This window comes from Scomber scombrus, chromosome 3, assembly GCF_963691925.1.
Source record: "Scomber scombrus chromosome 3, fScoSco1.1, whole genome shotgun sequence".
Taxonomy (NCBI): Eukaryota; Metazoa; Chordata; class Actinopteri; order Scombriformes; family Scombridae; genus Scomber; species Scomber scombrus.
The window spans coordinates 16,329,090-16,346,355 of record NC_084972.1 but is presented as its reverse complement, the minus strand read 5'-3'; positions in this window follow the sequence as shown (position 1 = coordinate 16,346,355).

Here is a 17,266-nt window from a genome sequence, read left to right as displayed (position 1 = left end):
GACACACTTCAGAAGTTATAGATCAGATTTACAATAAAACATTTTTAAAAAGCAGCAGTTTTCACTACACTGCATCAACGAACACAACAAACATAACAAAATAATAAATTATTAGTAATAAGTTATTAGTTAATAATAAATAATGAACAATTTGTTTATAGATTTGTTTATAGATAGATTAACATTTAAACATAGAGGGTTGCCAGACTGTCTTTAAAAAAAGAAAAATAATTTAATAATTCAAAGTTAAATTTAACATTTTTTAAATATTGATAACTGCACACTTGATGGATTAAAAAATATGAATGACTCATGAACATTTATAGCTAATGGCTTATTATAAAGTGAGAAACATGTGAGAATTTGACATTTTTTGCTGAATTATTACCAAAAATAATTGGTAACCCAAAAGCTGTTCCTTTTAATGGCTTAAAACTGATATATTAAAGAATTAGGTAATTATACATTAACCATTAGAAAACCTATTAGTCAATTGTTTCCTTTTGTTTTCATCTTAAAAAACAACGTATGCTTCATGAGTCCCACAGTTTTGCCTCCACTACAATGTTCTTGTAATTTGGTTAATTTGGTACTTTAATCAAGTTGTGACACAGCATACTGAAAGGTGAAAACAATCCCAGTCGTGTCTGGACAATACGATTAAAAAGTTTTACTCAGTGTTACTCATCATGTCTCATTAAAAAAGGGTATTTCTGACTTTAAATCCGCTCTCCTACAATGATAAACCAGCCATGTTTCCCTGCACCCCCATCTGACTGTCTGATTACTGTACCGCAGGTTCTTTTCTACATAACAGGAAACTGCTCTCCCAGTTTCCTGCACAACCCAACTTCACATCCTCAGCAGCTTATGGACATCATGCTCACATTTAACCCCTCAGTGAATTGACTGTGACTCACTGGCAGGCAGTGAGTTTATTTTTACTCTTGAATTGTGGTCAGCTGGTGAAGATTTGTTGCTTAGAAAAAAAACTTAGAAAAAAAATCTGTGCCAAGTAGGATGACCACAGTTGATTCACTAGAACACACAGGAGCTTAAAGGTGGAGAGTGGCTCTGTCGGGGATAAACAAAGCAGCAGGAAGCAAAAAAGGGAATCCTGGCTGTGGATGTCATGCCTAAGAATATCCATTTTCAGACTATAAAACATGAGCGTGATGAGATGTAATCCCTTTGTTACGTGCATTACAAATTACTCCCAGAAAGGCTAATCCCAGCCAAACAGCACACTGAAGCATACTGAGTATTTCCACAGAGCTGCAGCTTTCCCAAACACCACACAGAGGCTATCTGTGATGATGAGGCTGTGCAACACACTGACGAGCCCTCTCTCATTTTATGCTCGTGTGCATCACGCTTTAGGATCAAAGTTCAATTCACAGCTACACAAGGAGATTTTACGCACATTAGCCCATAGCCACTGTCATACAATTGCAAACACATAATCTGTGATGGCTCCCTCATAATTTAGCATATTAATAAGCAGGTCACAGCATTTCATCCTTTCCCATACAACCCAACACAGAAAAAAATCTTACTGTTGAGTCGAAACAGTCATGTAAAGCTGCTCTCACTAAGCCTATGAACAGTTATCACTAACAGTGAATGTTCGGCTCATTGAAAAACATTATGTGACTTGACCCTTTGGCCCCCTTTCTGTTGGTGCTATAATTGTTTTCATATTGAGTCAATAAAGGGGAGGAAGGTGGGCTCTGTGGTCTGCAGCATAAGAGAGTAATGACAGATCCCCTAACAAACATGGCCCATATGAAAGCATGTTTTGGGATGAGGAGGAGTCCCCACACACATAAACACACAAAGAAAATGGATAAAGGATGAGGCTGTTATTGTCACCAAATCCCATGTAAAGACCACAACAAACAATTAGTTGGGCTGCTCCTCAGTATTTTTTGAGGTCCCCGCTCAGAATGTGCCTTTTAGCCCCAAACCAATTCACTTCCTAAAACAGCTGGACACAACTGTGTTTTGCAGACGTTACTTGAACAAGAGTAATTTGTGCAATCATTGGGGACTATTTTCAGTAGCAGATTACTACACATTCGGTGCTCTAATGAATGCTTAAATTAACAGGACAGTTTCCTTTTACAGAGCTTCAGCAGCTTGTGCTACATTACACAACCTCTTGTGTTTGTACAGAAGATCTTTGAGAAAGTAGTATAAATTAAAGAGGTTGTGATATGGAGCAGGAGAAGCTGGCAAAGCATGCGCAGTGGCCTTACACAGAACGTGTTTCCAGAGACTGAAAATAAGTGGCACATTGATGTGTTTTTAATAGTTTTTGGACAATAACAGAGGTCTAACGCCCACAGAGGACCAAGCTATATTCGCCTATGGACACACACACAATACTTGTAATTAGGATGAGCTCACTGTTGGTTTGGCTCAGCACATGAGATTTGTTGACAGCAAGGGAAATATGGAAATCGCCAGCCAAATCCTTTAACTATCACAGCTGTGTTGCTTTGGAATGGGAGTGTGTGTTGGCTAATGCTTCTTTCTATGTCCTACAGTACAGTACAACGATTGTGCCCCTCTTCAAATCGAAACATGTGTGTGTGTCTGTGTGTGTGTGTGTGTGTGCAGTTCAGTTCAACACCTACATAATCAATAAATAATTTTATCTATTTAGATCTTTTTCCTGGCTATAGATCCAGGTCAGACATAATGTATCATGATATATCGTGTATATATAGTTTATGTATTGAACAGTGCTGGTGTGTTTTTGTGAGACAGATTAGAAAACTGTGTGATCCATGTGCAGTCAGATCCCCGAGGTCCATCTCTGTCTGTGTGTCTCCTGTTTGCGTCAGGCGAGGGAAGAGTGTGTCTCCTCCTCTCTCCTGCTCTGAGGTGAAAACAATAAGACTGTTTCTTAAAAAAGGAACTCCATCTTGATATACTCCTTCCTGTGACTGTTTTCAAGTTTTTCGGCAAAACTAGAGGGAGGGTGTGGTCGCCAAACTTAAAGGAGAATTCCAGTTATTTCAACCTTGGCCTCATTATCCCAATTTTTGAAATCATCTCGGTTAGGTTTACAAAATGGGTCACTAACTTTATTGTACGTGTCTTTAGTTGGCTCACTCTTTGTTTGCATTCAATCATTCATTTTTAAATGGATTATTACTTAAGAACTACAGTAGGATCCATGAATTCTATAAGAATTCACTGTGTATTTATTTTAATTTCTCTTGTCATTGAATAATGAAAATGATTTCAAATGGACTTTCATAGAATGCATAAGCAAACTTACAATATAATATACATATCTTGGTTATGGACATCAACTCACACACACACGCACGCACGCACACACACACACGCACACACATGCACACGCACACACACACACACACACACACACACACACACACACACACACACACACACGTGTATTCTTGGAAAGTATTGTTGAAGTTGGCTACACTGAATCCTGTAAACTGTGAAGTTATTGAACCAATAGGACGCAGGAACAAACGCTTGTGTCATGGCTATCTAAATTTAGTTTCCCTTCACATCGTGACGGGGAAGAAAACACAGCCGGAGGGTTGTTTTTGTTCTCCTGTGAGAACTTTCTGACAAGTGTACAATGGGATTTGTTTTTTGTTTTTTGTTTTTTACATAGGAAAGTTGTAAAAATACGATCGATGACATGACACACAGAAAAATGCTCACTATCAGCCATCTATTTTCATGGCATATACTATATGTCAGTTGTCGTAATGTGTTTCAGTCTTTGGACAAATTTGAGTATGAGAGCCATTTGCCTTCATATGAGTTAATAATAACATCCAGTTTTCACACAGGACAATTGGAATAAAGCCATATGTGCAGTAAAGAAATATTTTAACTACATATGAGACAATAATGTCTTTATTACTGTTAATCTGAAGTGCTTCATATTCTCTTTAACATGGGGAAAGCTTTTACATGTCCACTAGTTTGTTTCCATTTATGCTGAAATAAGTCTGCAGCACAATGCAATTGAAAAGTCAAATTTATTCATTGGCTTCGACTTTTAGCAGATTAATCACTGCTGATTTAAGTGACTGGTATTAATTGAAACTGAACAATATGTCCATCTGCCTCTTGTCATGGGGAGCATTAAGTCTAATGACCATATTTATGGGAGCACCGATCACACGTCCCTGTAAAACCACACTGGATTAACCTGAACTGACCCCCTGTCATAAGTGTTATGTGTGTCTTCAATGACATGTCAGTGTGAGAGAGAGTGTGTGAGAGAGAGTGTGTGTGTGTGTGTGTGTGTGCGTGTGTGTGTGTGTGTGTGTGTGTGTGCGTGTGTGTGTGTGTGTGTGTGTGTGTGTGTGTGTGTGTGTGTGTGTGTGTGTGTGTGTGTGTGTGTGTGTGTGTGTGTGTTTATATGCGACGGACAAGACATGTTTAACAGCTCAGGTGATGTACATCAATTTATAACAAGAATGCAAACGACATCTGCGTAAAGACTTCTAAGATTTATTCAGCAAACACTGAGATTGAGCTGAACATCAACACTTTATATTACTGTAACGCAGCAAGTGTTACCTCTATTTTCAGGGTCATGTCTTCAGATTCTTTATGCACAGATCATGTTTTCTATCTATAGCAAGAATTATGCTGTAGAACATTCATTAAATGACTTTATCACACTTTTCATTACTTCATTACTTAAACTTACTATTTAATGCACCATAGAAAACGGGCTGATATGGACTAAATCAGCAGTGGCTATGAGAAGGTTTTCTCTTCTTTCAAAGAAATAGTTACGCCATTTTGGTTAAATAGACTTGCTTTCTTGCCAAGAGTTATATGAGAACACTATGAAGCTGGAACTGGAGCCAGCAGTCTTAGCTTAGCATAAAGACTGGTTAAAATGTACCTTTCAGCACTAAAGCTCACTAATTAGGGCCCGAGCGGCGACTGCAAGTCGCCTGGCGAAAGCCCTATTGAAATTGTAATGTTTATTATTATTATTAGGGCCCGAGCGGCGACTGCAAGTCGCCTGGCGAAAGCCCTATTGAAATTGTAATGTTTATTAGGGCCCGAGCGGCGACTGCAAGTCGCCTGGCGAAAGCCCTATTGAAATTGTAATGTTTATTAGGGCCCAAGCACTACAGTGCGAAGGCCCTATTGTAATCGTAGAGATTATTATTATTATTATAAAAAACAAACGCCTTTTTGACAGCCTAAACGTGCCCCAAAACTCACGAAAATTTGCATGCACATCAGACCCGGCGAAAAATTGGATATTTTATGGTTCACCAAAATGTCCGTCGCAAAATGGCTCAATAGCGCCCCCTAACGAATATAAAAATGTGACAGATTGACGTACATGAACGAAATTTGGTATCTATATGTATCGTGTCCAGACGCACAAAAAAGTCTAGGGGGCCCATGACGTCACTCCAACAGGAAGTCGGCAATTTTGAAAAATATGTGCGATTTTGGCGTTTTCCACGCCTCGTATTTTAACGAACTTGTCCTAGGGATTTTATCCGACCGACTTCAAATTCACTCAGAAACATCTTGAGACATTGCAGATGAAAAGTTATCAAAAACTTTCTGATTAGGGATTCGGTTTGGGCTTGGCAACGCCGACAATTTCCTTCGCCATTCGATCCTTCGCCAAAAAGCAGGAAGTCCTTATAACTCCTACAGACATCGTCCGATCTACACCAAATTAATCACGCATGTAGAGGGTACCGCCCTGAACACGTCTATGCATCAATACTGTGTTAGCTCCATAGCGCCACCTACTGGATACAAAAGCGAACCCTAGAAAATCAAGAAAAATTGAGGCCCTCAACTCAGATTGACATAGATAAACGAAATTTGGTACACATATGTATTATGTAAAGACACACAAAAAAGTCTCTTGGACCCATATCCTCACTCCAACAGGAAGTCGGCCTTTTGAAAAATATGTGCGATTTTGGCGTTTTCCACGCATCGTATTTGAACTCCTCCTCCTAGAGATTTAATCTGACCAACTTCAAATTCACTCAGAAACATCTTCAGACATTGGAGATGAAAAGTTGTCAAAATCTTTTTGATTACTGGTTTGGTTGCTTCTTGGTAATGTGAGGAATTTTGCCGTTTCACCATTTAACAGGAACTGCTGGCCAAATGGGGGTACTGCATCCTGTAGAAGATTAAGAAAATTGAGCCCCTCCCTCCAGATTGACATAGATTAACAACATTTGGTATATATATGTATCATCTAAAGACGCACAAAAATGTCTCTTGGACCCATACCCTCACTCCAACAGGAAGTCGGCCATTTTGAATCAAATTTGCGATATTGGCGCTGTTTGTTTCCATTTGCCCTGGAAGATGCGTCGCGGCAAGTCTCGCTCATTAGTGGCGTGGCGAGGGAGCTTGGGCCCGGTCATCGCTGCTTGCAGCTTTAATTATTATTATTATTATTAGGGCCCGAGCGGCGACTGCAAGTCGCCTGGCAAAAAGCCCTATTGAAATTGTAATGTTTATTATTATTATTATTATTATTATTATTATTATTATTATTAGGGCCCGAGCGGCGACTGCAAGTCGCCTGGCGAAAGCCCTATTGAAATTGTAATGTTTATTAGGGCCCGAGCGGCGATTGCAAGTCGCCTGGCGAAAGCCCTATTGAAATTCGTTCATGCCCCAACGTGCAAGTCACCCCAAAGTGCAAGTGACCCCAAAGTAATCAAGTAATCAAGTAATCATGTGGTATGGAAGACCCCCGGGGAAAAATGCTATATTGAAATTGTAATGTTTATTATTATTATTATTATTATTCTTCCGACATTTCGTGCCCCAATTTCGCCCCTTTCCCAAATGTGAAAATGCTTATACTTTTGCACGGACGTCCGGCCTCATCCGAAATTCGAAATTTTTGGGTGGTCGCACATGGTCGACGTAGAATGGTGGAATAGCGCCCCCTACAAAGTCCAATAATGCCCATAGGGAATTTTGCTAACTTTGTCCTATGCTCACAAAATTCGGTACACATATGTATTATACCCACATATGCAAAAAAGCCTCTTGACCTCATGACCTCAACCCAACAGGAAGTCGGCCATTTTGGTTTTGATTTTTCCCGCCTAAAATTAACTCCTCCCACAGCGTTCGCCCGATCAAGTTCAAAGTAGGTACGTAACATCTCCAGACCTAGCTGAGCTTAAGTTGTGCTCTGCGCATCCGTAGTTCAAAGGGCGTGTCTGCCAAGGCTCAATTAACTTTGGCGTGCTCGCCATGTACATACGAGTGGCTCTCACGCCCACATACTTCTCCAATCAGCTTCAAACTTGCTGGACATGATGATGGCTCCGCCTTGAACGTCCCAATATATTAACTTCCCACGTAACTCATAGCGCCCCCCCGGTGGTAACAGGAAGTGAACTTAAATTCATGAAAAATACATAGTTGACCCCATCAACTTCATTCAGAACCAGTTGGTGAAGCTACATTATGAACAATGTGAAGCTACGAGTAATGGCGTCCGTGTGGCGACGCGGCGACCATCAATTCCTCGCCATGAAAATACGTTTGGCTTTTTGATGGCTTTATTGAACTCGTATCATCATGAAAATTGGTACACAGGTCCAGGGTGGAGACCTCAACGTCTCCATTCGCTCATAGGCGATCTCACTCGTGTCGCCCCCTAGCGGAAACAGGAAGTGCCATATTTTACATCATCACTGTGCGATTTCCACAAAACTTCACATGTGTAATCACTGTCCCACCCTGAACGCAACCGCTTGTGTTTTGTTACACTCTACTGCCCCCTGGTGGATGAACCATCAACCTCTCATAACTCCTTCATGCTTTGTCCAATTCACTCCAAACTTCACATGACTGATGAATGGCCGCCCTGAACACACCAGACCATATGTGTAACTACCTGTGACTGCCCCCTACTGGATGAACGAAACATTGCATTTTTGGCCTCCTTCCAGGTTTTTTCTCACTTTCTGCTTCACGCCACAGCCCCGCCATGCCTCAGGCCCCGCGGTGGCATGGGTGAGCGAGGGCCCGCCATCGCCGCTTGCGGCTTTAATTAGGGCCCGAGCGGCGACTGCAAGTCGCCTGGCGAAAGCCCTATTGAAATTGTAATGTTTATTATTATTATTATTCTTCCGACATTTCGTGCCCCAATTTCGCCCCTTTCCCAAATGCGAAAATGCTTATACTTTTGCACGGACGTCCGGCCTCATCCGAAATTCGATATTTTTGGGTGGTCGCACATGGTCGACGCAGAATGGCGGAATAGCGCCCCCTACAAAGTCCAAAAATGCCCATAGGGAATTTTGCTAACTTTGTCCTATGCTCACAAAATTCGGTACACATATGTATTATACCCACATATGCAAAAAAGCCTCTTGACCTCATGATCTCAACCCAACAGGAAGTCGGCCATTTTGGTTTTGATTTTTCCCGCCTAAAATTAACTCCTCCCACAGCGTTCGCCCGATCAAGTTCAAATTAGGTACGCAAAATCTCCAGACCTAGCTGAGCTTAAGTTGTGCTCTGCGCATCCGTAGGTCAAAGGGCGTGTCTGCCAGGGCTCAACTAACTTTGGCGTGCTCGCCATGTACATACGAGTGGCTCTCACGCCCACATACTTCATCCAATCAGCTTCAAACTTGCTGGACATGATAATGGCTCCGCCCTGAACGTCCCGATATATTAACTTCCCACGTAACTCATAGCGCCCCCCGGTGGTAACAGGAAGTGAACTTAAATTCATGAAAAATACATAGTTGACCCCATCAACTTCATTCCACTTCTAAAACATGCAGAACCAGTTGGTGAAGCTACATTATGAACACTGTGAAGCTACGAGTAATGGCGTCCCTGTGGGGGCGTGGCTACCATCAATTCCTCGCCATGAAAATACGTTTGGCTTTCTGATGGCTTTATTGAACACGTATCATCATGAAAATTGATACACAGGTCCAGGGTGGAGACCTCTTCCATCTGATAGGGGTGTCGCTCATGTCGCCCCCTAGTGGAAACAGGAAGTGCCATTTTTTGCATCAACATTGTCCGATTTCCACGAAACTTCACATGTGTGATGAGGGACTGACCCTGAACACACCTGCATGCATCCCATTACTGCCCCCTGGTGGATGAACCATCAACCTCTCATAACTCCTTCATGCTTTGTCCAATTCACTCCAAACTTCACATGACCGCCCTGAACACACCAGACCACACCAGACCATATGTGTAACTACCTGTGACTGCCCCCTACTGGATGAACGAAACTGCATTTTTGGCCTCCTTCCAGGTTTTTTCTCACTTTCTGCTTCACGCCACAGCCCCGCCATGCCTCAGGCCCCGCGGTGGCATGGGTGAGCGAGGGCCCGCCATCGCCGCTTGCGGCTTTAATTAACAAGTTATATATTGTTTGTTGAATCAGTACAAAAACCGAAGCGTAAAAATGATTATCTACAGTTTTTGGGGCTGCAGTATTTCTTGGCTGGGTCTCCGCTCCTTTCCTGGCAACTGTTACCACCCAAGAAGATAGTCCAGCACATAGCACTTCCCTTCAAGTGCTAATTAAACAAACCAAGTATGTGTTAATTTGTGAACTTTAGAGGTGCTGCAAAGTGGATTTAATTAAAGTGGCAAGAACAATCGCCACAATAACCAAATATCAAACTAATCTTCTAAAGATTAAAATATGTATGTATATATATGTAATATATGTAATATGTATGTATCTTTTTTGTGGTCGTTTTTTTAAATGTTGGTGATTGTGTTGGGGTAGCAGTGTGTTTAAAATCAGGTGTTTACTTTGGTTTGGCAAACTGCCATTTAAGTTTCATTAATAATGAAGAGAAATGCAGGCGGGTAGAGTCTGTTTTTTTAAAGGCAACATTAATCTTTCACTGAAGGACACATTGAGATGCAAGTAGCCCCTTAACAGCCCCTGGATCTAACAATCAATACTGGCCACGTGATATTGGAGCAAGCAAGAGTGACATTGGTGCCGCCAAGAAGCATTGCTTCCTCCCTTTAAAACATCTCATTTAGGCAAAGTCACTGCCTGTCACACATCGCCATCAAATCCACCTAAATTACCTTTTTAATTGCTGACTTGGCAGCAATGAGCACATTTTAAATTCTTGTTTGTTATTCAGCTGTCGCTTCGCCATCACACAAAGATCACAGGAGTCCCAAATCAGCTTTATGTTAGAGTCTCACTTTTGATAATTTAATGAACAAGTTGTGAATACACTACTTATTCGGCCACAAGAGAGGGATACATCAAACCTGTAGATCAGTAATTAATATATATAGTAGAATGCTGTAAGGGAACATTTACACATGGTGTTTAATACATCTGTGCAAACTGCATTTTATTTCTTTCAGATATTCACAAACACAAGAAATTAGCTAAAAATATACTAATAAAATACTAGGTAAAATACTTGACAAAGTGACAAAATCACTGCATATTTTATATGAATGATATCTACATGTGATTTATGCATGTAATCAAAAGTGTTCTTTATTTTTTGTCCTTGATAATTGATTTGAGGATCTAAAGTCAGGATATCAATAAAATGTTTCTAAATACAAAAAGAAAGAGGCAGACTATATTTTAACTCACAGCTGTTACCAAAACTGCCTCTGAACACAATACTGAGGCTCATCATCATTACACGCAGGTGGAGACACGGAGTGTAGTTTTGAGTCAGCTTGAAGGGAGGCAGAGAGAGGAGAAAAAAAAGAGTTGGCAAACAGAAGATCTCTTAAATCCCAGCTGGAAGAGGCTCTATGCAACCGAAACAAGCAGGCTTACTGAGCCAGAGCTAAAGTGAAGATAATTACAGAGCGGCATCTCCAAAGATCTGTCCAATCTGCAGATAACTGAGAAAGATCTAGAGGAGAAAGTCCATTGAAAAGGCTGCTGGACAATACACAACAAGAGGGGCATTGTTGAGTGAATAATGTGTAAAGTTTGCAACAGGAACAGGTGACATTTATGAAGCTTATTCTCTGCAAGGGGGAGAACAAAACTGTCAGCACACCAGTCTGCAGAGAGGCTCGAGGCGGTCACACACAGCAGAGCAGAAGGAGCTGGAGTGAGAAGAGAAAGGCTAATACTGTGGTGTACATGCTGAAAGATGACAGAAGGATGAAGACAGTGTGCTTTCAGAGAAGAGCTGACAGTCAGACTCTCTTCATCTCTAATTTTCATTTTTCATTAAACTGTCACACATACCACAAAATTTGGTGGCATGAGTTACCTAAATAAATGACTACATCTTCTGTATGATCTACCCCAAAATACCCTTTAACGGGGAAAAAATTTGGAAAAACAATTCAAAGAAATGTAAACCTATAAGTGTGATTTAGTGCTTTAAGAAGGACATACTTGACTAAGTATAATATAAATAAGCCCCTGTGCCCTGAAGTGTAGCATAAACAGGAACATCTGATACTTGTAGGACTATTTGCAGCATCTGTTAACTGCAGGTAGAAAGCATGCTGGGTGGTTTAGAGTAGGCCGAGAGTGAGAGTGGACTGCCAATGAGTCCACAGTCCCTTTACTTTCTTGTTCACTCCCGTTTTCCCTTTCACACGAGCAGAATTTATGAGGCCATTACGAGTGTGCATGCAGTGTCAACAGTGCCCAGCTAATATCTTTATCTAGCACGGGGGGCCTGTCAGACGACACACACACTGCCCAGGAGACAAACTGCCCCACCAGCTCTCAGTTCAGCCACATAACATGTATACACTTTAGATATTCAACATGTCTCAGCACATTAGCCGGCTTTTTTCAAGGTGGCCAGCAACTTAGATAATTAATTCAGCCCAAGCCTTCTCTTATTATGAAATAATCTGTTCATTAAGGGAAGAAACTGAAGCCTGGTCAGGTGCCCAAAGGATTAAAAATTAATGCAGTGCACCGTGTAACACGCCAACATATAGAAGTAAATTGACTTGAGTTAAGGTGCTGTATGTACATGCTAACTAGGGCTGGTTATTGGTTCATAATCTAGTTTATAAATTATTTGATATCAGATATTTCCTGATTGAAATTGAGATTTTGACAATTTTAAACTTCATTTTAGGTCAGATTCACTGTGTTGCTGCTGCTTATTCTTAGACAGAATTCAACATTTGAGCACTTTTATGACTTTTGTTAAATAAAACCAGAACGAGTCTGCAGCCACGGCTTTGGCTCTGTGAGGCTCAACTTGAACTGAAACCATGTTAGCATTCTGTATGTGTATATATGCTTATGTATATGTATGTATGGAATATATATCTATTTTTGTAATATGTGCATACACCTGTTTGTTTTTTTTCTTTTCTTTCGCGTTTTGTATGTTTATATTTTTCCTTTAAAAAAAACCAAAATGTTAGCATAATTTACAGTGACAATGCTAACATACCGAGGTTTAGCAATATAATGTTTACCATGTTCACCATCTTAGTTTATCATGTTAGCATGCTAATATGTGCTAGGCTGATGGGAAAGATATTAATGCTGCAGCTATTTAATTATAATTGCAGAAAATGAGAGAACGTTAATACAATTCAACCTGCAGAGAACATGAATATGTTCATATCCAAATGTCATGGAAATCCATCCAATAGTTGTGGAGCCATTTACTTAGAATGTCAACTTAATGGTGGAGTCGGAAGAAAAGTCAAGCGATCACTAATGTTATTAGGATTCATCTTGTGGGAACTATAGATATCTTTAAAGAATTTTGTGGTAATCCATCCAGTTGTTGTTGAGACCACATAATAGTTGGTAGCCATGCTGTTATTGTGGCTAAAAATTGGTTTTGTAGAAAACATAAAACACTATATCTCAAAAGAATTTACAGACAGAGGTATCAGTCTGGTATCTGTTCAAAAATTGTCTTTGTCTTAGCATTGTATCGAATATATTTAAATGATACCCAACCCCAATGGTAACAATATGATGTTAATAGATAGCAAAGGTGTTACATTACAACAAAAATTCAACTGTCCCATATTGAACCACAGCCAAATGCTCATCAGAGAATCGACAGGGCCTTCTGTCCCTCTTTCTCTCATCCATCTGCTGCTGTGGTGACTGCAGCAGGCCTGCCATCAGCTCACTGGCACCATACTACTTACATGTGGCTGTTTGACACGTCACAGCAGGAGTGGCATTATGGCCTGGTGGCAAGAGGGGCTCAATAGCTGTGGCAGCATTAGCTCTTATTACACACACCAACTCATTACAGCTCACCGTGGGGTGATGCTGACAGAGGGACCCAGGCCTCCATCTGAAGCACATAATCTCACAGTGTGGAAGTGGCGATACACGCCAGTGGAAGACACTATTCACTGATGGACCATTAAAGAAGCCTATAGACAAAGTAAGACAGTGCTCTCATTGAGGAGTGCGGGATGTCGAGGCAATAATTTGTTTTAACTGTCGGCCCGATGGACACTGCGCTGACTTGAAAGTCTGACTTTATTAGGTGAGCCCATTATTGTTTAATTAGAAATAGTAGCTATAGCAGCTGTAGAAATAGTACCAAAACAGTATCAGAAACACAGGGATGAAACAGACATTATACTGGCTGTCAGTCTTTACATTTGCTGTTAAAGTTTCATTTCCTTCCTGCTTTTCAGTTTATATAATTTGGCATTTCAGTCAGGACAAGTTAAACTCCTGCAGTGCTCGGCAGCTGAGATAAGCACACAGAAGAACAACTTGCATCCCTAAAGGAGAATCACGTCATGTTAAAAGCAAATGAAACCAACCCGCTGTCCACCTCAGGTGGTTCAGTACAGAAGGTCAAATTAATTTGTTTTAAAATGATGGATAAACCTGCTTACGTATCAGAAATGAAATGTAATAAGCTCTAATGAATGTTGGATTTTCCACTCGTCTCTTTTGGCTCTTGCTGGACCTCACAAAAAGCCCCCCTATTGTTTTATGAGTCCAATGAAAACTCATCTCCAAGTTGCATTACTACTTGTCTTAGCAGTTTGGTCTGTGATGTTTTAGTGTGTCTTTGTTTCGCCTGAATTGTGATTTCAAAAACTTTTTACATGTCATCTGAGTCAAAATATCATCTATATATATATATATATATATATATATATACACTGTATATAGTTTGGTCCAGACTGAAGTGTATCAACCACTAAAATACAGATTGCCATTAAATTTGAAACATTCATGCTGCCCAGAGGATTAATACTACTTGCTTTGGCGATTCCCAACTTTTTGGACTTTTCCTATATATTTGATATACTGGCACAATCTTTTATAGACAAATTCATGGTTCCCAAAGGATGAATCATAATATTTTTTTTAATTCTCTGCGCAATTATCAGGACAAAATCTCAATTTTGTCCAGTTCTTTGCTTTATGCTGCTTTACCTGCAAATCTAATGACATTACCAGCCGCAGCTGCACTTTGTGTATAGTGATAATTGGCAAATTGGCAAAAATGCTGTACTAAGATGGTGAAAATTGTAAACATATACCTGCTCAGCGTCTGCTCATTTTGAACATTTTAGCATATTGATCTTAACATTCTGCTTAAGCACACAATACCTCACGTGCAGCCTTGTAGAGCTGCTAGCATGGAGATAGACTCTAAAATGTGTTTAATTACTTCCACACACTCTATACTCAACAAATCTTTATATAACTTATTGAGTGCATGCGTGGCATGTAAAGAGGCAAGTTACATAGTTGTTAGTAAAAACAACAACAACAACAAAAGGATTGACTGACAAAACAATCTCACCACAAGGTCCTTTTAGTGGCTGTTCTGGTGCTTTCAATCAGTTCGAATAGACACAAATCAAACCAGTGTATCGTCATCTGTTCTGCTGGCAAAGAAAGAAGATGCTGAGATGTTTAGGAGTCAAGATACATCTGCAAACTGATGATCAGACATGCACAAAGTTATAATTATGTGTACAGGGACATGAATAACCATGTTTCATTGTACAATGTCCTGAATAAGATTTTAAAAAACAGGGTAAGAAAATGGAAAGACAGTTTACATGTAAACATACTCAGTACTTGACTATTTTCTCTACACTATCAAATATCTAGCATATTTAAATAGTTTGTCAGTGGCTTCAGTCACACTTTGCTTTGCTTATATTGTATCACCACGCAGGTCTTCCCTGGAATCTCCACCTAGTTTACTGCTGGTGTAACTTCACTAAGACCCAGATGTGGTACGAGCTCAGACAACACGCTCAACTATAAGAGGTCTTTAATCCTCAGGGCAGTTTTATGATGCTGAGTCTCAATGACCCAACTGGGGACTGAACTCACAAACTGAGAGTGAGAATCAAACTCATAAATTGGCAATCCCGGTCAATCAGAGACCAGTGAGACCAGTGCAATTTTACACTGCGACAACAGTGACAAAAATAGCTTTTTTTTGTAAAGGATTCTTCCTTCAATTACAGACGTTGACATAAAAACAAGTGGAGGGTATAAGGGAAATACTACTGGCTCCATTAAGGATAATAGGTCATTAAGACTCAATCTGTAAAATCAAGCCTATTGAGCCAACTTCTACAGGAAAGTAAGAACTAATACTGTGTTAAAGGCAGTTTTCTCACACTCTTAAGTTGTTTTAAAATATGCATGAGTCCTGAAACAAATGCAAAAGTGTAATATTATATTTTGAAGATGAATAATGCATCTGTAAACAGATTTCCCAGCATTTAAGATGGGGTCTGCATCCTTATTAAATTCACTCTTAAGGGGAACGAATGTGGTCCGAGATGCATACCGTGCTACGACAGCATTTCTCATTCTGACTTGGGACCTTTTTTGACTGTCACCCCCCTTTGCTCCCTCTTTAAATTCACTAGGTCACTGATACAGTGCTAAAAGTACATTTATGTAATCTCTTCCCTCAGGGAGAGTGAAACGTTGTTCAGCTGGGTGCAGATGAGATCATTTTTTTTATGGCTGAGGGAGTGTAGAGAGGAAAGCATGAAAAGCTTTTGGAAAAGCTGATTCTGATTCTCTGATTTTAAGATACACACAGAGAAGGACAATGATAGTATGTCAACAAAAGAATAATCTCTCAGCTCAACTCATTTACTTTAAAGTCTAAAAAAAACAACAACTTTTTACTACTTGTTTCACACTTCATGGTTGGTACTTTCAAATTGATCTTTTTTCAGCTTGTCTGCAATCATTGACTGCATTTCAAATCAGTCACTAAAAAGTGTTTCTGCTATACTCCCCATCTTACTGCTGCTGCTTGCATGACTAGCTTTTGAATTCGATCTGATGATCTTACCATGTCAGATGTTTCATTTTGCTAGTAGAAGGGACAACCACTGCTGCCTCCTGTATATGGTGATTCTTGTTTGCCTTTATCCCAGTATGACTGCAATAAAAAATGGGGCAAAACAGCCCCATCCTCTCTGGACCAGGGTCCTGCAGTGCCATAAAGGACATAAGACATTATTAGAGAGGAACAAGTGTCAGACACTATCTTCAACCCATATAACCTTCCTCATAAAGGCTCCATTAGCTCCTGTGCTACAGTGGCTTTATAGCTGCACGGTGAAAAATGTCATCAGTAAAATGACACCTACACTGTGTAGATGTGACAGTATGTTTCTGAAGAGTGCATAAGGGTCTGCTGGTTAAACAGCTCATACTTTGCAAAAAATAAATAAATAAATAAAACTAAACCACTTAGAGAAATCACACCATGTTAAATCTCAAGTGGTTTCCACATGCTGGAGGTCATTTGTTTTCCATTATGAGAACAGCAGGTTGCCATTTTGCTGAGCTACAGTTGGATTAAACTGCCACATCCACATGCAGGAATCATTTCTCAGTGCAGCTGGTCCCTGAGAGGAGGGCGGATCTGTCAGTGGGACACACCCTCCTGTCCCTTAAAAGTGATTAGACACATCAAAGTGGTGAGTCAGCAAGTCAAATGAGCTGAGACCACGCACTCAATCGATGGACTGCTTTCTGCTCTTTAGGGTACAGGGTTGACTGCGGCTTCATTAATAATGGCTTTACTTAATTGTTAAGAGTATTTTGGCATGTGCTGCATTATATATGCATGCAAGGATATATTATTCCCCAAAAAATATATATTCCCAGCATGATTATTACTGTATAATCTCACCTCCATGGTAGCACATTTACCCAAGCAGCTAATATTCCTCAACAATGCCAACAAACATACAATTTCCCAGACACACACACCTAACAGGGGACAGTGCTGAA